At 50.7% G+C, this 22,089-nt stretch overlaps 1 pseudogene; it reads left to right on the forward strand.

Moving 5' to 3' along the window:
• Window positions 1-15,352, forward strand: part of LOC103655310 (uncharacterized) — a 132,398-nt pseudogene extending 117,046 nt beyond the window's left edge.
• The last annotated feature ends 6,737 nt before the right edge of the window (window positions 15,353-22,089 follow it).

Below are 22,089 nucleotides of genomic sequence, written 5' to 3' on the forward strand. Positions count from 1 at the left end.
TGTAACCCTGCTTTATGGGAATATTCTGGGGCTAACCTAGGTATCTGGGGGCACATGCGTCCTTGACACAAGACGTTGGGCACTCAGATACCTATAAATACCCCCGCACAGTGCCCGTGAGAGGCCAGATTAACAGAGCTATTGCCATTTTGCGCGAGAACCCTGTTAACGCCACTGTTCACCCTTGTTGGACCCCCTTGCAACTGAGAGCAAGTTCCAACATTTGGCGCCCACCGTTCGTGCTACGAGAAAACCACCCGCGATGGCACCCAAGAAAGCTAACTCGAAGGCTGACGAGGCTGCGAAGGCAGCACTGCTTGCCGCAAGAAAGGGCAAGGCCCTCGCCCTCACCCAGTCCACCCACCAAGAGGCCACTGAAGACGACGTTCTCCACACCTGCGAAGACGACACTCTCCGCACCTGCGGCCCTGAAGGACAATCGCAGCCACCCCCAGGCTTCGCCCCACTGGAGGGCGCGGACCTCACCGAGGACGGTGAAGTCCTCGGCGTCTCAGCGAAAGAACAGCTACAGCTGCGCGCCCTGCGCCTCAAGAACCGCAATCTCTAGAGGCAGAAAGAGATACTGGAGGCCAAGCGCCAGCGCGTGTCCGCACTAGCCAAAGTGCGGCAAATGATACGCGACGAAGAGCAGAAGGCCCAGGACCTCGAGCGAGAGATCGCGCTGATGCAGCGCGAAGGCCACCCTGGCCTGCAGCACGGGCCACCCCTCCAGCAGTGCGCACAACTGGAAGACACGCGTGAAGGCCACCTCGGCCTGCAGCATGGGCCACCCCTGCAACAGCGCGCACAACCGGAAGACCCGCGTTTCCCCCAGCGCGACCACACCTTCCCGCACGCCGCGCCATTCCAAGGGGTCAACTACCTCGACGAGCGAAGTCCCCTGGCGCCACACCTGCAAGTGATGCCTTGGCCAGCTAACTTCCGGGCAGGGACCTATCCCAAGTACAACGGCAGCACCGACCCAGCACAATACATAATGAGTTATCAGGTCGCCGTTGCATCTTCCGGAGGGGACGACGCCACAATGGCGAAGTCTTTCATCATCGCCCTAGAGGGCCCAGCTCTCACCTGGTTCACCAGGTTGCCTCCGCTGTCCATTGATTCCTGGAGAAGCCTCCGGGACAAGTTCCTGCTCAACTTCCAAGGGTACCGCCCAGACACCGACGCCTTGGCCGAACTCTCGCTCTGCAAGCAGCTGGAAAAGGAGACTCTGCGGGAGTATTACCGCAAATTTTTAATACTCAAGTCACAGCTGCCCTCAGTCGATGACCAGATCGCTATCAACTACGCTATCAGTGGCCTTCGCGCCGGCGTCCTTTACAGCCACTGCATCAGAGATCCGCCCAAGAACCTCCAGGAATTATATCAGCTGTTTGAAAAATACGCCAAATCCGAAGAGCTTCACCAGCGCAAGGTTGAGTCCCAAAGGAAGCCAAAAGATGCTCCACAGTCCAGCCGCACGTGGACGAGGACTCCGCAGCCAGACTCCGGTCGAGACGGCCGCAATCAACAGCAAGTGCACAACATCGCCAACCAGCACCCCGCTGCTGACGCCCCTCGTCGCCAGGAATATCCCCCCCAGGGCCGCGGAAATGGAACTCGCGGTAGGGGTCGGGGGCGTGCGCAGCCGCCGCGCCGATTCTACTGCCTCTTCCATGGCAAAGACTGCGCCCACCAAACCAAAGACTGCCCAGAAACGAAGGCCACCAGAGACAGGATGGCACGAGCGCAACCAGCCGACAACCCCAGAGTTGTCGCACACACTTACCAGCAACCCCCTCCACCATATATCCACGCCCCCGCCCCGCATCCACCGCACCACGCTTACCAACACCATCAGGAAGTACAAATCGTACCTCCCCAACCCCCACCACCACACCAGCAACATCAAAACATCCCCCATGCTCCAAAGCAGGAAGAATTCGCCGATCAGCCATATCGCGGAGTCATTCACATGATAACTGGGGGGTCCAGCACTGACTTCGACATAAAGCGGCAGAAGCGGGACCACTACCGCAGCATCAACCACGTCGTCGTCACTGGCCCAGTCATGCAGACAAAGTGGTCCCACATACCGCTAACCTTCGACGCACGAGACGTCGACCTGAGCAGTGCCCCCCACTGCGACGCCATGGTTATCAATTGCAGCGTGGCAGGCTGGGACCTGCACAAAGTCCTAGTTGACAATGGCAGTCAGGCGGACATCATCTTCCTCCACGCCTTCGATCGCATGGGCATAAGCCACAGCCTGCTCAAGCCTTCGGACAACCCGTTGTATGGCTTCGGCAGCAAGGGCACCTTTCCGGTCGGCAAAATAGAGCTGCCTCTCTCCTTCGGTGTAGCACCCAATGCCCGAAGTGAGCAAGTAACCTTTGATATTGTGGATATGGTATATCCATACAATGCCATCATGGGCTGGGGTTCCATCAATAAGTTCGAAGCAGCCATTCACGGACTGTACCTATGTATGAAGATACCAGGTCCGTTAGGCGTTATTACGGTCTACGACAATCAACAGACTGCGCGCAACATAGACCGGGACTTCGTGCCCGGTCAGAGAAACGTGCACTGCCTCACGGCCCAGCGCGAGGTCCCCGCGCCCGCCAGCCCAACCAATAAGCAGCACGACAAGGCACAGCTACAGAGCAACGACGGGACCAAGACTGTCCCCCTCGACCAGGCCACGCCCAAGCAGACAGTCACTATCAGCGAAGACCTCACTTCGCATGAAGAGGAGAAGCTCCTCTGCTGCCTATCCAAGAACAAAGATGTCTTCGCCTGGTCAGCCCTCGATCTGGTCGGGGTCAGCCGTTCCATAATTGAGCACGGCTTGGGAATCGACCCTTCGGTGAGGCCGAAAAAACAGCGGCTTCGCAAGATGTCCGACGAGAAGACAGAGGCCGCCAAGGCAGAAGTGCACCGCCTCCTGGAAGCCAAATTCATCGAGCCGGTGGCTTACCCCACGTGGATCTCCAATGTTGTGATGGTGCAGAAAAAGAGCGGGAAGTGGCGAATGTGCATCGACTTCACCAGTCTCAATAAGGCCTGCCCAAAGGACAACTTCCCGTTGCCGCGGATCGACAAAATAGTCGATAGCGCGGCCGGATGCGAAGTCATGTCACTCCTCGACTGCTTTTCCGGTTACCACCAGATATACATGAAGGAGGAAGACAAGGCTAGCACCAGCTTTATAACACCCTTCGGCACATATTGCTTCATCAGAATGCCGGAGGGACTCAAGAACGCCGGGTCCACCTTCTCTAGGCTTACCAAGACAGTGCTCAACGGGCAGGTTGGCAGAAATATATTCACATATGTGGACGACATCGTCGTCGCCAGCAAGAGCAAGGCGGACCATCTCGCTGACCTCGCCGAGACATTCGCGAACATGCGAGACGCACGACTCCGCCTAAACCCGGAAAAGTGTGTCTTCAGCGTTCGCCAAGGCAAAATATTGGGCTACCTGGTATCGCACCGCGGCATTGAGGCCAACCCAACCAAAATTCAAGCCATCATAAACATGAGGCCTCCACAGTCCGCCAGAGACGTCCAGCGCTTGACGGGGAGATTGGCCGCCCTCAACAGATTCATCTCTAGATCCACTGAGCGAAGTCTCCCTTTCCTCAAAACTCTCCGTGGCGCAAGAGACTTCGCTTGGGGACCAGAGCAGGCAGCGGCCTTCGCCTCGTTAAAACAGTACCTGTCGGAGTTGGCAGTCCTTACAAGCCCCGACTCTTCACTACCTCTGTTGCTCTATGTTGCGGCTTCGCCGCATGCGGTCAGCGCGGCACTGGTACAGGAGCAGACAGTTGAGGGCGTGATCAGGCAGTGCCCAATTTATTACGTCTCCGAAGTGCTGACGCCGTCCAAATGCAACATGACAGAGCTGGAGAAGATTTCCTACGCAGTCGTTATGTCTTCGCGCAAATTGCGCCATTATTTTGAAGCATTCAAGGTCCGGGTCACCTCTGACAGGGGACTAGGCGAATTGTTCAGAAACCCGGAAGCATCGGTGAGGATTGCCAAGTGGGCGGCCGAACTCTCCGGCTACCACATCAATTTCGAGCCCAGGACAGCCATCAAGTCACAAGTCCTGGCAGACTTCGTCGTCGACTGGACTGGGCCAATTACACAGCCGGAACCGCCCGTAGAAAAGGTTTGGACGATCCACTGCGACGGCGCATGGTGCCATGCGGGGGCAGGCGCCACGGCAGTCATCACCTCGCCAACCGGAGTCAAGCACAGATATGCGGCTCGCCTCAGCTTCGCTCTGGAATCTGACAGATGCACAAATAATATAGCAGAATATGAAGCAGTCATCCTCGGTCTCCGCAAGCTGAGGGCCCTTGGGGTCACCACCTGCATCATCAGAACAGACTCCAAGGTAGTTGCCGGCCAGGTCGAGAAAGACTATGCAGCAAAGGACCCCGCACTCATGCAATACCTCGCGGCCATCCGAAGTCTCGAGAGACAATTCAAGGGATTCACTTTGCAGCATGTGGACCTGGCCAAAAATGAAGAGGCCGACGCATTGGCCAAGGCTGCCGCCAGAGGCGAGTCCTTGCCCTCCGACATGTTCTACCACGTCATCGGCACACCAGCCGTTCGAAGCCCCGAAGGGCTCCAAATAACCAATGACAGCGAGGGCCACCGAATAGTCAACCTCATCATGACCGAAGACTGGCGGGCACCAATAACTCTGTTCCTACAGGGGTATTATCACCCAACCGACATCAACGAGGCCAAGCGCCTCAAACATCGAAGCCGGGACTTCGCACTGATTGAGGGCCAACTCTACAAGAAGGGGATCAGTCAGCCAATGCTCAAATGTGTCACCGAAACCGAAGGTGTCCAGATCCTACGCGAAGTCCACAGTGGTACCTGCGGCTCTCACGCAGGGCCAAGGGCCCTAGCCGCTAAGGTGATCCGCCAGGGTTTCTACTGGCCCGCAATGATCTGCGCCACAAATCGGGTCACAAGGTCTTGCGAAGCCTGCCAGAAGTTCTCCCCTCGATCAGGCAGCCCTTCGCAATTTACAAAGCTTATCGCCCACACATGGCCTCTCCAGCGCTGGGGCCTGGACATCGTCGGGCCCCTACCCATGGCTCAGGGGAACCTTAAGTTCGCCTTCGTCGCTGTCGAATACTTCACCAAATGGATCGAGGCAAGGGCTGTCTCCACAATAACGTCAAAGACTGCCCAAAAATTCTTTTGGCAAAACATTGTTTGCCGCTTCGGAGTACCGTCCGAACTAACAGTCGACAACGGCAAACAGTTTGACAGCCAAGACTTCAAGGACTTTTGCTTCTCCATCGGCACCAAGCTTGCCTTCGCCTCAGTCTATCACCCGCAGTCCAACGGGGTTGTGGAACGCGCCAATGGAAAAATCTTCACAGCTGTCAAAAAGATGCTCCTCGACGAAAAAAAGGGCAAGTGGGCCGATTTGTTACCCGAGGCAGTCTGGGCACTAAACACGACTGAGTGCAGGGCGACCGGGTTCACTCCTTTCCGCCTTCTATATGGATCGGAGGCCATGACCCCACAAGAAATAAAACATGGGTCCCCGCGAACAGTTCCTTCAGCAGTCCCTGACGTGGACGAGCCCACTTCAAAGGATCTCATCGATGGGGATCGAGTCTTCGCCCTGCAAGCTCTAAACAAATACCAAGCCCAGACAAAAGCATGGCGCGACCATGCAGTCATCCCAAGGGAATTCAGCGAAGGGGACCTCGTACTCGTCCGAACAGCCCGGACAGAGTCCAGGGGCAAGCTAGAGCCCAGGTGGGAGGGCCCCTTCATAGTCAAGACGAAAGCTTCCCCTAGCGCTTACAGGCTCACAACGCCAAGCGGCGAAGACCTGGAGCACTCCTGGAACATTGACAACCTCCGCAATTTTTTTGTTTGACTCATCAGGGCTGATTCGCCCTTGTAATTCGCAAAAACAATTTTATTCTGGCCCGCACTCTTTTCCTCCTGGGGGGTGAGGTTTTTAACGAGGCGGAGCCATGTAATATACAAGTGAAAAATCCCCCGCAAAAACATGCATCGAAAAAAGACCGCGACGACGGTCTTCGACATTCGACCAATACGAAGTCACCGCGAGGCTCAGCGCTAGCCACCCTCGCGTGCGACAACTCCGTACAGAAGTCGCCTAAGGGTGCAGCCGGATTAGCACAACAAGTGCGAAAAATCAAAGTCTACCGCAAAGACTTACCGTGCAGAAGTCGCCTAAGGGTGCAGCCGGATTAGCACAACAAGTGCGAAAAATCGAAGTCTACCGCAAAGACTTACCGTGCAGAAGTCGCCTAAGGGTGCAGCCGGATTAGCACAAGTGCGAAAAATCGAAGTCTACCGCGAAGATTTACCGTGCAGAAGTCGCCTAAGGGTGCAGCCGGATTAGCACAACAAGTGCGAAAAATCGAAGTCTACCGCGAAGACTTACCGTGCAGAAGTCGCCTAAGGGTGCAGCCGGATTAGCACAGCAAGTGCGAAAAACCGAAGTCCACTGCAAAGACCATCCGCGCCTAAGTTGCCCGAGGGCACAGCCGGACGAAGCGTAACAAAAGCAAAAACGACCACACCAAACTGTCCGCGCCAAGACCGACTATATACGCACCAGTCCAGCATAACAAATACACCTGACATCGGCTCAACCTTCATCATACAAGCCTTTACACATGTACAAGCGAGGGCATCACACTCTACATCGGCTCAACCTTCGGAATAATTCCCATCTCCCTATAGTTAAATAACATTATCCTAAGCTCCTCACCCGCAAAAAGACTTCGCAATTCCCCTTCACCTGTACTCGCGGCGGCAGGCAAGGACAACAGTTCCTGCCGGCCAGCCCTACTCACACGAAGCCGACCGCCCTCCGCCCCGCTCACCCTACGCTTCGCAACCGCCCTTCGCCGCCTGCGCCCAGTACTTGGACCAGGCACATCTTCTGTGCCCGCAGCGTGCGGTGAAGCCTCCGCCGCTGCCACATCCAAGGCCGCAAAGTAGTCCAAGTCCTCCTCCGACGACTCCTCAGTCCACTCAACCGAGCTCCCAGAGTCAGCAAAATCAGAAAACTCAGATGCAGACCCATCATATTTATTACCACCATCCACGGTCGAAGCCGCCAAAAAATTAGTAGTGGCGGTTGCGTGCGCAGGCCCAAAATCTTGAACCTGCGCAGCAACCAAAATTCAGCAACATATCCAAAATTCCCTAACTATCCACACCCACTACGCCACCTGCGAAGACCCAGCCGTCGCGGGAGCCTCTGCCGTTGCCTCCGCTATCGCCTCCGCCGCCACCGTCGCAGGATCTGCAGCCCTCGGCGCAGCGGCTGCGGGGGCATCAGGAGCGCCTTCGGCGGTCTCTGGGGGCGGGTCTCCGCCGGCCGCAGCAGCTGCGGGGGCATCCGGAGCGCCTTCCGCAGTCTCCGGGGGCGGCTACATGGCGGCCCCGGACACCCGGAATCGGCTCCGGGTCAGGCAGCGCGCTGTTCAACGCCCCGAAGTCATCCACCCTCTCGCCACGCGCCGCCTAAGACACAGCACACAAATTCAGCAAACCCACACATAGCCCACATCCAGCAAACGTCAAACAAAAGCCAAACGTTACCTGAGCCCTCGCCGTCTCGGCCCGCTCCCTGACCACCTCGCGACCGTGCGGACCCCACATCCGGTCGTAGATGGCTCCGGCGGATTCCTTCACTATGGGGTCCTCAACCTTGTAGATATCTCGCTCAAAATCTTCATCAGCTTGGTCGAAGACCTCAAAGTGTCGGCACCCCTCGCGAGAGAGCGCGTTCATCGCCCCCTCGCAGGTGACCAGGGAGGCATACGACATGAACCCCTCCACGATAGTGGGGAGTGCCTGCAACTCCTCCTGTACCCACTCCAGGCAGCGAAGTCCGGGCTCTCGGTCCGGCACTTCGAAGTCACCGGTCCGCGCGCCCAGCTCATGGTATGAATCCATAAGCTGTTTGCGCGTCCGCTCAGCCTCCGCGCGCGTCGCGGCTTCGGCCCTCTCCACACGGCTCTCCAGGGCGCTGAGCCGCTCCTGCAACTGCTCGGCGCGCTCCCTAGCAAGATTGCCCTCCGCCCGCGCTAGATTGGCCTCCGCCTGCGCAGCCTGCGCCTTGGCGAGGGCCTCGTTGGCCTCCCTTCTCTCCCCCGCCAGTTGGCGCCGGAGGTCAGTCTTCTCCCCCTCCAGTGCGGCCACCTTGTCCGCCAGCTTGCGGCACTTACTGTCGGCGGCCGATTTTTCCCGGACGGCATCAGCAGGTTGCGTCCGAAGTCTCTCGACTTCGGCAGACACAACTGCCGTGAGGGCCCCCGACGCCGCGCGGTCTGCGAAGTCAGTCGCCTGCAAAACATACGTAAGACCGCGGCCCCAACAAAGCCGGTAAAAAAAACCCAAAGTCTAGCTCAACGGACCTGACTTAGCGCCTCCTTCATCTCCTTCAGCCGGCGGGACACAGCGCCCGCCTCGTCCCTGACAGCCGCGAGTGCCGGCATCTCGCCTCCGGCACTAAGAGCACCGCCCTTTGCCTTCGGCACTACGGCGGCAGCCATGGTCGCCGCGGCAGGCGCAACAATAACAAGTTGGCCTTTGTCCGACCCTGCGACGCATCAACGAATTTAAAAAAAACGAGCCAACGGCTTACCACCAAGATAGTCGTCCACACTAATATCAGTGGCGAAGTCGGCGACGGCCTTGCCCGGCGACGGCAACCCTCGGGCCGCCTTCGCGACCTCCGGCACCTTGCTGGACGCCGGCAAAGCCTTCGCGGGCCTGGAACCACCGGCGCCAGCCACAGCCTCCGGCGCCTTGCTGGAAGCAGGAACGGCCGACTTCGCCGCCAGCGGTGGCTTGCCTCCACCGGGGCTAGCAGCCTTCGCAGCCCATCGCTGCCTCTTCGGCCTGGCTTCATGAAGCCTGACAACTGTCTGGCGCTTCTGTGCAGCTCCCTGGCAATCCTTGTCCATCACTGCCGACACAACAGCAGCAATATTCCACCCATAAGGAAACACTTTCCATTCACGAACCATGCGGGATGTAAAAAAGTCTTCGTCGGCCGCGCGGGGTATAGGAACATTCCTAGGCCACCAACCCCCGGTAACCCTCAGCATCCGCGCCGAAGACTCCCGGAGCTCGGGCGAAGACATCCTTCCCCCCGGGGCCGCGCATGTCCTCATCAACTCTCTAGCAAAACCATCGGAAACCCCAAGTCCTCCCATAACAGTACCTAGTTTCCTCTTCTTAGAGGATAGGGCGGCCGCCGGCGCAGGGTCGTCTCCAGACTCTACCACCGGCTTCTTCCCGCGGCGGTCCACATCATCTTGGCCCGGATAGCCGTTATACGACAGTCGATTCAATTCAAAAACCCTGTTCAAACGGTCATTCGACCCGCGGATATCCCAGCTACGCTGGCCCTCCGTCCTCGGCACGTACCGACCAACGATCTGCACCGCCCCATCCTCCGCCTCACGCACAAAGGCGGCCGGATCGTGGCTTTGCAGATCCAGCGCGAAGGCAGGACTTCGCACCATCTTCCCACCATGGGAAGGCATCTGGCGAGGGCACACTTCGCCTAACGCCCAGCCATGCGCCAAGGGCCATACCCCGTATGCCACAAATTCTTCAACCAAGTCGCGCCCACTGCTCAGGCCGGCGGCGCACCGAAGGGCCCCTTCGTCCGCATCCTCCTCCGCCACCTCAAAGGGCGGGTATGCTGAGTAAAAATGCGAACACATCTCGGACACAGGGAGCCCCTCATGGTCTTCGACGGTACCCTCCGCGACGTAAAACCAAAACTCATTCCAATTGCCCCACTTGTTGCGGGCGCAAGGAACCATCTCGACTACCTCCATCGTGGTCTTGCCGGTCTTCGGCGTAAACGTACAGGACCCAAACTAGGCAACTTCATCTCCAATCATCCTCTTCTGCCAGTGCAGGCAATAGTACTTCGCAAAGACCTCGACCGATGGCTGTCCGCCGTACGAAGTCGTCGCCCAGACATACTTCGACAGAGCCACCACGGAATTCGGCGTCAACTGATGTATCTGAACGTTGAATCTGCGCAGGACTTCTCCAACAAATCGGTGTGCAGGCAGGCGGAGACCGGCGGCGAAGAACGCCTCGAACACAACCAACTCGCCTTCCGGCTCGGGGACTTCCTCCGTCCCCGGGACACGAGCAACTCCGCCGCCAAAGTAACCCAGCCGCTGCATATCTTGCACGCGGACCGACGACATCCGCGACACACCAAAATTCACCGTATCGCCGGCGCGCAACTCCTCCGCCACCAAAGTACTCAGCGTCTCCTCAGACGAGGCGTCAGCCGGCGGCGAGGCGTCGGCCGGTGGCGAGGCGTCGGCCGGCGGCGTGGCGGCAGCAGAAGAAGAGGAGGTCGGCATCGCTACGTACCGTCGGCGGCGGCGGGCGGTTTGCTTCACTCGAGCCAGATCTCTGGCGAACAAGAGCAGGGAGGGCAGACGAGCAGCAAGACGGTGGAAAAGGCGGCTAGGGTTTTCACGGAGCGCGGAAAGTGGAGTTCAAAAAGCGCCGACCCCCGCCCCCTTTTATACACAGGGCGCGGCGCTTCGGGAAACCCGCAGTCCAACAATACAGTGTCAATCAACGGTCATGTCAAAAACCCCCGCGGAACCACTTCGAGCGAGGGCAGCGTCTCCACCATCTAGCGACGTCTTCGGCACCAGATGACTTTGTCGAACTAGTCCCTCGGAGGGCAAATGTTGGGACGAAGGCAAAGACGCCACCCTTCGCTCGAGGCCTTCGCTGCAGTCGTTGGTCCGACGAAGACAAAACGGGCAGGGACACCCTTCCCTCGATACGACATCAGACGAAGGCATGCGACGAGGTCATCCCACCGTGCGGCCTCGCCCAGCTCGGAGGCCCACGTACGATCCGGCCCATTGTAACGGGCCCTGCGTGGCCGCTACGTGTTACGGGCCTAATTTGTAAAGGCATTCCTGTAATTACAGTCTGTAACCCTGCTTTATGAGAATATTCTGGGGATAACCTAGGTATCTGGGGGCACATGCGTCCTTGACACAAGACGCTGGGCGCTCAGATACCTATAAATACCCCCGCACAGTGCCCGTGAGAGGCCAGATTAACAGAGCTATTGCCATTTTGCACGAGAACCCTGTTAACGCCACTGTTCACCCTTGTTGGACCCCCTTGCAACTGAGAGCAAGTTCCAACACGCGCCCTGACGCCCTGGCCCGCCTGTCAGCGCCCAAACCCCCTGGCGCTGGGCCCGCTCGGTCAGCGCGCTCTCCCCCTCTGTCGCTGACACTCCCTGGCCCGCCTGTCAGCGCTCGCCCGCTCACGCGCGCGCTACAGCCGCAGATCTAATCTCAGCCGTTGGTTTTAGATCTGACGATTAGATTCACCCGATACCCCTTTGCGCGGTAGTTTTCTTAAAGAGACCCTTGGTTTACTGGAAATCAACCCGCCGTCCCTGGTTTTCACGCGCAGGCCCCTGTAATCTTGCAGATTTAGCCTTGGACTTTTAAATATTCACAGAATTAGCCCTAATTTCATATTTTGAATTCTCAAACTTGTTTATTTCATAACTTGTGCATATGAACTCCAAATTTAGTGATTCAAATTACAAAATGTTCATAGATATATTCTCTGTCTAAATAAAATGGTTTCATTCACTGTCTGCACATTCTAATTTTTATGACTAAATATGAACTAATGTAGATGTAGTTTTATTTATTTAATAAAATAAATAAAAGGAGAACCTTAGAGATTTAAACTTGTTTAAGCTTGTGAGATTAATAATATGTATTACATAAGTTCATCTCTTTTCTAAATTTTAGGTCACAATAAAATAAGTTGATCTATGATTATGTACTTGTAAATAACACTTAGGGAAATAATAATCTACTTCCAAATGAAGTTAATTTATGTTATAGTTCATGTTATATTTTGAATTCATTATCCCTTATGTAGTATTGTGTCCTTTTAAGATGTGTTCCAATGTTTGTTCATGCTTGATGTGATGTTCATTTGTACTTTCCAAATGTATTGAATGCATGCTCGCTTTATTTAGACAACGAGCAGTCCGAGGTTCCTGAGTGTGTTGTTGGAGACCTCCCTGAGCAACCACCTGGTGAAGGCAAGTGTCATCAGACCCATTATGTCCTATCTACTTATAATTCACTGTCCTGCATTACTTAATTGAAACCTAAGGATTGACTAGCTTTGTATTTACCTTGTCCTTGTTTACCTTTTGGGTTATTATGGTTAGCTTCATGTTATTGCTTTACTTTAATCAATGAACATGCTGTGAATATATATGATACGATGATGTTATCCCGATGATGATATTGTGATACTCTAGGGGACTCAGGCCATTTTCTTGAGTACCTCTCCGTAAGGACCTGTTCGTGGAGTGACCACCCGGGATAACAGTACAACCATGAGGGTGGAATGGGACGCCCTTAGCTGATTAATTAGATGAACCTGGGGGTGTAGTTGGCTTTGCCGGAAGGCCGCCAATGGGGGCCGGGGCGTAGTGCTCGCTCTGCCAAGGTTGGGGTGTAGAGGTTCTTTCGATTTAGTTTTGTTAGTCACCCACCTTGGGGAGGTGTACCACGTTTGTACGACTGGCGAAACCTAACGAGTAGCTATGCACCAGGGTAGTCTTTGTAAAGGCTACGTAGTGTATCCCTGGCCATTCACCTTGGTAGTGAAGACCGGGTCTGTACAACCCAGGCTAGAGAGGGATCACGACTTGTGAGTAAAGTGTACAACCTCTGCAGAGTGTTAAAAACTGGTATATCAGCCGAGCTCACGGTTAAGAGCAGCCTTGGGATCCTCTTTGATTAGAAGAACTTTGGATACTTTTATGATGATGGTTAACAATGATGATATAAAATCTAATCTCTGGTATTTCCTCTTTTGAGGAGGTACTTCTTGGTAATAACTGGGTTTATTACTAAAACTTGGCTCTACTAATAATAATAAATACTTGAACAACTAAAAGCAACTGCTTAACCTCAAACTCCATATACAGCTAGTCCACTTTAGCCAAACGGGACATTCACTGAGTATGTTGTTGTGTACTCACCCTTGCTTTACACACCACCCCACCCTAGGCTGTCCCTAGTGTACTCAGTGCTCAGGAGGTGATGCTGGCAACATGGATGACTTCGAGGAGTTCCAGGAATATGACGAGTTCTAGTCCTTTCTTAGTGGCAAACCCCCAGTCAGCTGCCTGTGTAGGCTTAGCACTTACGTTTCGTATTTCCGCACTTTGATAATTATGTTGAACAATGGTTATGTAATAGATTATCTGGATGTCTTGGACATCTTGATGTAATCAAGTACCTTTCCGCTATTTATTTCGAGCATTGTGTGATGATGTCCAATTATGTAATCACTGTGTACGTGAGTTTCTGATCCTGACACGTACATGGTTCGCATACGGTTTACCTTCCAAAATCGGGTGTGATAGATTCTAAGCGAGGAGAATTTACGACGTGCGAAACAGCACTACAGCGTGCGAACGACGCACGGACACGCATGACTTAGCATGCGGATGACGCACGAAATAGTGCACGCAACCAGCGCGAACGACGCGTGAATCAGCACGTGACTACAAGCACATCACACACGAACTATGCGCAGACCGTGCGATGAAGAAGCACACAGACTGCGAGCACGAAAACGTGTGTGACCATGTGCAAATGATGTGTGACGACGCACGCGAACAACATGCGGCAACACGTGACCCAGACGCGCGGCTCGAATGCGCGAACAAACGACGACGATGCGCAAACAGTGCGCGAATGACACGCGAAACAGCATGCCACCGCGTGCGGAACGGCACGCGCGACAGACGGGGAAAACTAATTATATGACGTATTTAAACTAAACAAGTATTAAATAAATAAAAAATATTTAAGTTAATATTAACCATGTTAATGTTTATTTATAAAAGCGCAAGTTGACAACTATATATTTAATTTAAATGGACTACTAATCTAATAAATATTAGTCAAGCAACCATTAAATAAATTAATTAGAATACTAGGTGAATGCCCGTGCGATGCAACGGGAACATATAATATCACAATAACTTATATACAAATGTGTATTATACAGTTATAAGAAATGTTGCTATTGTCACTACTTGCTACTGACTATAGGATTCATAGTTGCAGACTAAAGGGAAAAAGAGAGTGCAAGTGAAAAGCATCAGAGAGAAAACATCCTAAACATATATTATGATACTATAAATGCTTCATTTTAAGAACAAAATTCTATTTCATTGATGCATGTACTGACATGCTAGATTCAGGCAATGGCAATATACAGGTAAGGAAAATGACTTGAAAAAGGATAGAGTATTCAGAGACATCAAATACTTGCATAACATCCAAACAAGATGAGTTAACATGGTACCTGCCCACCTGCAATTATCAACAGGACGTGGTATTGTCCACCACTTTGCTTCACAATGGTCTTAGCCATCACAATGGTCTTATGAACAAGGCATATCAGCTTACGAGCTAAACACAAATGTGGTACAAGTTCCCTACATTGTCCAAAAGCTTCTTCAAATCCATTGCAAGGTTTCTCGCTCTCGCTCTTCCTCTGGTCCAGTCCAGGTACGACTACTCTTGCAGTCTTGCTCACCGGCACGGCGCACTTGCTAGCGACACCGGTGCAACACAGCATCAGAGTCACACACTTGATGGAACGTAATACATTCAAAGATTCGCCACCGGTGCTTCCAGACTAATAATGCCCGGAACATTTTGTTCGTGAACTGCAGTGAACGCAGGCATCCTATCCGGTTTCTCGGGACTGGAGTCGACTCCCGGCCCCGACCTCCCCCGGCTCGAGTTCCTGGAGAAATGGAATGGTTAGTTGAGATATTGAGTTACCTGCTGAGTTCTTGTGGAGGCCAAGGACTTATTCTTGCTGCAAGCATTTTACCATTCTGGGCCTTTTCTAACTCATGGAAACCATGTCTCCCTGTTTTGCTCTCAAGCGGAGAACCAGAAGAAGTACACCGAGTTCGATAACAGGTTCAAGAAGTCCAAGGTGCTGCAGGACCTGCTCGAGAAGAGAAGGAAGAACAAAGAGAAGTAAAAACATAGTCTTTTATTTGGTTCTTGTGATCTCCAACGTTGAACATGTGGTTTTTGCAGGAACGAGAGGATGATCCAGGACAAGTACTGCCTGCGGGGCGCCGAGTGGGGCTCGGGGACTGCTCCACGAAGGGCATGTCAGACTAGAAGAGAGGAAGGACTTCATTTCGGAGCTCAAGAAGAGAGCTAGAGCAGAGTAGCGAGCTGAGGACGTCATTCAGTTTCAACAGACAAAGTATGGGCGCACTTCGCCACTGTAGCGAGCTGAGGACGTCATTCAGTTTACTCCCAGGGAATGGCCATTTTACTCGTCATACCCTGATTACCAAGGGAAATACGCAAACAATGTAGACCAGCCCATAGGCCATTGGGAGTGCGAGAATGTTCACCAACATCATGTGATGTCAGAATTTGCAATGCATATGTACCCATTGTAAAATGCATTTAAAGCTGCCGCTCTCTGCATAACTGAATGGCGGACTCGGTTATGGAAATAACGATCATAGATAAAACAGCAAAGCTCGAGTTCAGTTCGTTGAAGCTCGGTAATGCATATCTATCACCAGACGACAACAATGCTATAAGGTTGAATCTTGGAGAGGAAAATGAACTCTCAATGGAATCATTAGATTTCAAAAAAGACATCAATCAAAATTCAAGTTCTGGGCCTAGACCTGTTTTCTTTGCTGTGCGTCTAAATGTGCCTTTTTCTGGAGCTTTAAGAATAGATCTGCAGCAGAAATAAGCATGGCATAAAAAATAGATACATAAACATAACAAGATTGTACTGTCGCCAGTAAGATCAAGGATTATTTTCTTAAGATCGAGGATTATTTGGTACTACAACATTTCAAAACGAAACTGTTTCAGATAAGATATTGACAGGACATGGATTGTACTCATCAGAATTTGTACTGTTGTCGGAGAGGTACCATGATGGGCTCACTTGCTTAATAGTACGAAATGCATGGGCATGGTCTTGTCAAGAACAAAGGAATCAGATTTGTTAAACCATGTCCTGAAAGTAAAACCAGTACAATGGTAGCTGAGCAGTAGCTTCAGAAACTATGGTGTAAATACCAGGGCAGCTTATTTGGTTTTGCAAAGAAGCAAACACGAAGCACCTACTGGTTTGCACTACTCGCAGACAGGGGTCTCTTTCAACTATCTACTACCTGGGTGCATTCTTCAATGCTAGTACGGGTGTTCCGGTACAAGTAGTTTATTTTAAAGGAGGGAGAGCAAGGATATATAGCCTTGAGACCCCATACAGATAGCTGCACAAATATGTGTGCACAAAAAAACATGAATTATTGTTCTGATTTATAGTAGTAGAGATTAGCATCAACCGATATATACCGGAAGAATGCATATAAACTTTATACCCCAATACTAGTCCCCAATACACACAAGCATACACGGCATTAACAACATTGTTTGTATGGAAAATTCAACTGAAACATGATCGAAAAATGAAACCAAAGTGGTATGGCAATTTACTAACATATCACACGCTATTAAAGAACAGTTGCAGCAACAAATTCGGTTGAAAGCTTACCTTGGCCCGAGAAGCTGTGGAAGCCGTCGATGCATTGCAGCGAACCACCGACGGTGTCCTGCCGTCCGGTCCGGGTCAACCAAGCACCTTATCTGTTCCTTCTTCCACACCCCTCGCTAGCCGAAACAACAAACTACTACAATGAAACCCCATACACAATTTTAGTAAACACTCTATGATCAATGTAGCCGAAACAAGAAACTAATATTGTTAAGAAAGGTGATTGGCTAGCATAAATACCAAATTATTTTGCTACATAAAACATATAGGATAACTCTAAAATCAAATCAAGACTAACCCAATACAGGAACAGTGCCTCAAATACATGAACAAATAACTTAAGAGCTGCCTCAAATACAGGAACAAATAACTTAAGAGCTCTCCTAAAAAACAGCAAGGACTACAACCAGACTCAAATCTAGATTACCTAAACATCCAATGCAGTGATCGAACAAAATGAAAATTCGCAGTGCAATCGGGACCACGAACAACGCAGTGATGGTCAGAAACCAAGATCTGTAAGGTCGAAGCAATTCGCAGCTACATTGGCTGGTAATTCGCATTGCAGCAAAACAAGGTCTGGGATTAAAATTCGGGAATTGCAAGGTGGAAGCAGCGAATTACCAGCCAATGCCATCCTCCAAGGCCAACTGCCTTCTTCAGCTCAATCCAAATTCCATAAAAGGACAGCAAGGGCTACAGCCAGACTCAAATCTAGATACCTAATTTCACTGCGACCAGTTTAACAATTGATACTGACAGACCAATTCAAAATACAGATCAAACAAAACCAAACTCTGCAGTACTACCAGGACCACGAACAATGCAGTGACAGTGAGGAACAAAGATCTGAGTTTTCTTCTGAATAACTATAAGTAGCTGGGGAAAGTTTCAACAGCAAAATTGAGATAAGATAATCTTGGGAATACATTTAATGGCGATATTGCAATCTAGATGGAGAGAAATTAGGAATGATCCAATGTTGTATTAAACTGCAAGGTACAACACTGCAGCAATAATTTAAACCTAGAAGTAGAAAATGAAAAGGTAAATAAAACGGATCGATCTGAACTCCAATAAACTAATCCAGATTGGCAATCTAGGCTAAATTAGGGTAAAACCCCTCTTGTGATGCTGATCGAAGCTCTAGGTCAACTAAAACCTAAAATTAGCAACCAGAAAAGCATTTCACATTGCGGCAAAACAAGATCTGGGGAAAAATCAGCAATTACCAGGTGAAAGCAGATAATTACCAGCAAAAATCTAAGTATATATAATTATACACAGTACAACGCAAGATCACATGGCAGTTGTTAAATGATATTGGTAGAACACATGAAAATTGTATCAGCAGGAACTGGTAGAACACAAGAAAAGTATACACGAAAATATGAGTAGTTGTTCATCACAAGTTACCTTCGATTTTGCCGTTTAAGGTATAGTTCTTCAAGATCACATGGGACTTCTTTCTGCCAGAACCTATATAATAAAGGGGTTTAAGTTTGGCAAACAAGTTAGATAAAGTTGGTCCTTGTTGTTGTTATTAGGATTAGTACAAGTAAAAAACCAATTCAGTTGGGATATGTTTGTACAAGTTAAAAACGAAACTTGAATGAACACGTTTGCAACCAAAAGCGATGCCCTGGCTAAAGTTTAGTTGAACACGTTTGCAACCAAGAGTTTATCTTACTGGGTGCGCTTTCACTTATGGATTAATAAAAAATTTGGATGGATAGTGAACAACTACTCAGTGTTCAAGTGTATTTCTAAATCAAATTCCACAAACTATGAACCGAGATCAGCTGGTACAACAAACTATGAACCGAGATACAAGTTCTTAAACTATCATGAAAACACTGGTACAACAAACTTGAAGTATACATGAAAAAACTATGAACCGAGAGGAAACATTGGTAGACCAAACTATCATGAAAATATAACAAACTATGAACCGAGAGGAAACACTGGTACAACAAACTATGAACCGAGAGGAAACATTGGTAGAACAAACTATCATGAAAAATATAACAAACTATGAACCGAGAGGAAACACTGGTACAACAAACTATGAACCGAGAGGAAACATTGGTAGAACAAACTATCATGAAAAATATAACAAACTATGAACCGAGAGGAAACACTAGTACAACAAACTATGAACTTGTATTATACATGAAAAAATATAACAAACTATGAACCGAGAGGAAACATTGGTAGAACAAACTATCATGAAAAATATAACAAACTATGAATCGAGAGGAAACACTGGTACAACAAACTATGAACCGAGATACAAGTTCTTAAACTAATCTTACGAACTGGTAGAGCACATGAAAAGATGAGTAGTTGTTCATCAAAAGGAAACACTGACCTTCAGAACCGTGTCCTTAGCGACGCGTGGCTTCACTGGCGTATGGCTTATGGATCGATTAGGGGTTTTTAAATAGATACAAGTTCTTGAGGATGGATGCGTCTGCCGCCCATGAATGGCAGTGGATGCTCCGAGAGAAAGGGAGACGTGTGATGAGGTGATGGACCTTCCATTGACGGGGTGGGCATGGTAATGGCGAGAAGAAATCTGGGACCTTCCATTGACGGTGACAGAGGAGGAGGTGGCGGATCTGTGGGATTTGAGGGCGCAGGGCCACGAACCTTCCATTGACGGCGGATGCGTGATTTGGAGAGAGGAGGAGGAGGAGGTGGACCTTCCATCCACGTGATTTGGTGGCGCAACCTTCCATCCGCGCGTCCGAGGAAGAGGTGGTGGCGCATTGCTGGCGTTGCGGATTTGCGGGCCTCGGCGGGGAATGCAGGCGCGGGGAGGGGAATCGTGCGGACCTTGTTGGCGCGTCGGTTTTGCGGCCGTTGCAGCTGTGCTCAGCTGCGTCCTCGCGGCGGAGACTGCGGGCGTTGCTGGCGCGGCGGTACAGCTTTGCGGACGTTGCAGCTTTGGGCACTGGGGGCGCGGTGGATTTGCGCGCGGTCGCAGCCGATTTGGGGACCGGGGGCGCTGCGGCCGTGAGGACGGTGGCGGGGAATGTGGGCGCGTGGAGGGGGATGCTGGCGTGTGGAGGGGACTGCGGGCGCGGAGCACGCGATGGCAGAACATTTGCTACTGTGCACGCCTACAATGCAAACATATAGAGTAGTAGGATGTGACCAGATGAATTAATGTTATTAACATGTGGGCAATGTCATTACAAATCTAACGTAATTTGAACGGTGCGAAACGGACTTGGAATACAAAAGATATCGCACTTTTATTAACTCTCGTTTTTAAATGACGTGGCACAATTCTATTGGTTAAACCATTTGCCACACACTGGGCCACATGGACGCAAAGCCACAGAGTAATGCATTTGGTGGGATCAGATGTGGGGGTAGTTTCTTCTACCTTGAGAAGAGAGAGAAGAAGGCATGGGGAGAGAGGAGGGGTCGACCACCATGGGGAGCTCGCCCAGCAGGCCAGACCGTGCCAGGCCACAGCTGCCGCTGGTCGCGCCGGCGGGCAAGGGCGCTCGGCGGGCTGAGCCGCTCTCGCATAGGGGGCAGGGCGCACTCGCTTGCCCCGCTGGCTGCTGCGGCAGCAGCGCGTGGGGGGGAAGCAGGGGCCGAGCCACCATGGGGCACGAGCTGCACCGCCAGGGGCAGGGGGCCGTGGGGTGGATGTGGCTGGGGGGAGAGTATGTAATACAATCTGCGAAAATGAAGAGGAAACAAAGAAAAGCAATGGTGAACCTCGTCGGAGAAGAAGGTGCTCGCTAGAGACGAGAAGGAAAACACTGATTGACGACGAACCACCAGTCGGATCAATGAATCGAAAGCACCTAGGCGAAGCCCTCGACGATATGATCGCAGTGGTATCCTCGGATTCCACAGACGATGCACGGATTGGGAGTAATTGCTCGCCGGAGTTGTCGTCGGAGTTGGAACTGCTTTCGAACTTCGGCGAGCAATTTCGGGAGGTGGGGATGAATCTGAGGAAATCGTTTTGTAATTTAGAATGTGCTCGACAAGGAGAAGCTGGGCATATATATATATATATATAGCTGGGGTTCGGATGAGGTAGAAATTCGGTTCAAATTCGGATTTTACCATTTATAAAATTCGGAAAGCCTAGAAATTCATATTTTGTGCTCAAAATACTATAGATGCTTCCAAACATTCCAGAAAAATTCCTACAGATGTTTTGGCACCTAATGAAATTAAAAACATACTTAGAGTTTCTAAAAACATTTTTAAGTATCTTAAATAAATAGATTTTGGTTTCCGGAAAATAGGAAAATATTCTGAGAAATATGAAAATCAACCGAGAGCTTCTATAGGATAGACTAACATGTTTCAAACACATTTCGCACTTAGAAACACCATGCAGTGGCATGAATGCGACAACCGAAGTGCCTCTAGGGCTCATCCACTAGGTTTACGCCAATATAAAACAAAATAATTCTCCATTTTTAGGAAAAAATAAGAAAGCAAAGAAATGAGAGAGTAACACATGAATTTGGTGGATATTAGAGAAGAAATTTTATACCCCCAAATTCAGGGTGTTACAGGGAGGTCCACAAACTAGTGGTGGAAGAGGTAGGATACTAGGTGTCACAGGAGGGATGCAGAGGGAGATACAGAACCAACAAGAATGGAACATGGAACAGGCTCAACAACACATCCTAAAAATGTAGTTTCCTTAATTCAGTGGGACTGATTTAACCATCTAGATTGTTAAGTGTGAGGACTGCTTCAATCTGTACCAAGTCCCTGAGGCGATGAAGATAACAACAACATCCATGAATATGCAGGGAAATGCAGCGCGTTGGTTGCAAGTGTTCAGGTTGAAGCATGGTTTAGGAGATTGGAGAAGCCTAGCTAGAGCTGTGATGGAGAAATTTGGTACATAAGAATAACCAAGGGCTATGTGGAAGCTGATGACTATGAGGCAGAAAGGTGTTGTAGAGGAGTATGTGCAGGAGTTTGAAGAGGCTAGGTATGCTACTCGATGAGACTTTCTTTGTGACATAGTTTATCATGGGGCTGAAGAGTGAGATTCAAGGGCTTGTCTTGTCACAAGTCCCTTCTACTATGGACAGAGCTATGTTATTGACCCAAGTCCAGTAGGATATTGTGGATAAGGGGAAGTTCAAACTCAGTAAATAAGTAGGTTCTAGCAAGTTGACTATAGGAAGTAAAACTGAGGCAAGAGGTGTGGTAGAAACGGGAGAATAAAGTAAGGAGACAATATTGAAGTAGTTTAGGAGAATAAATGGTCTATGCTATACTTATGGGGAGAAATTTGAGCCTAGACACCAGGTTAAATGTTTGAAGGGGAATGTGCCTCAGTTACATGCCTTGACCACTGAGGATATGGGGATGGTGTTACAA

This window comes from Zea mays, chromosome 4 (genome assembly GCF_902167145.1).
Source record: "Zea mays cultivar B73 chromosome 4, Zm-B73-REFERENCE-NAM-5.0, whole genome shotgun sequence".
In the NCBI taxonomy this organism is placed as follows: Eukaryota; Viridiplantae; Streptophyta; class Magnoliopsida; order Poales; family Poaceae; genus Zea; species Zea mays.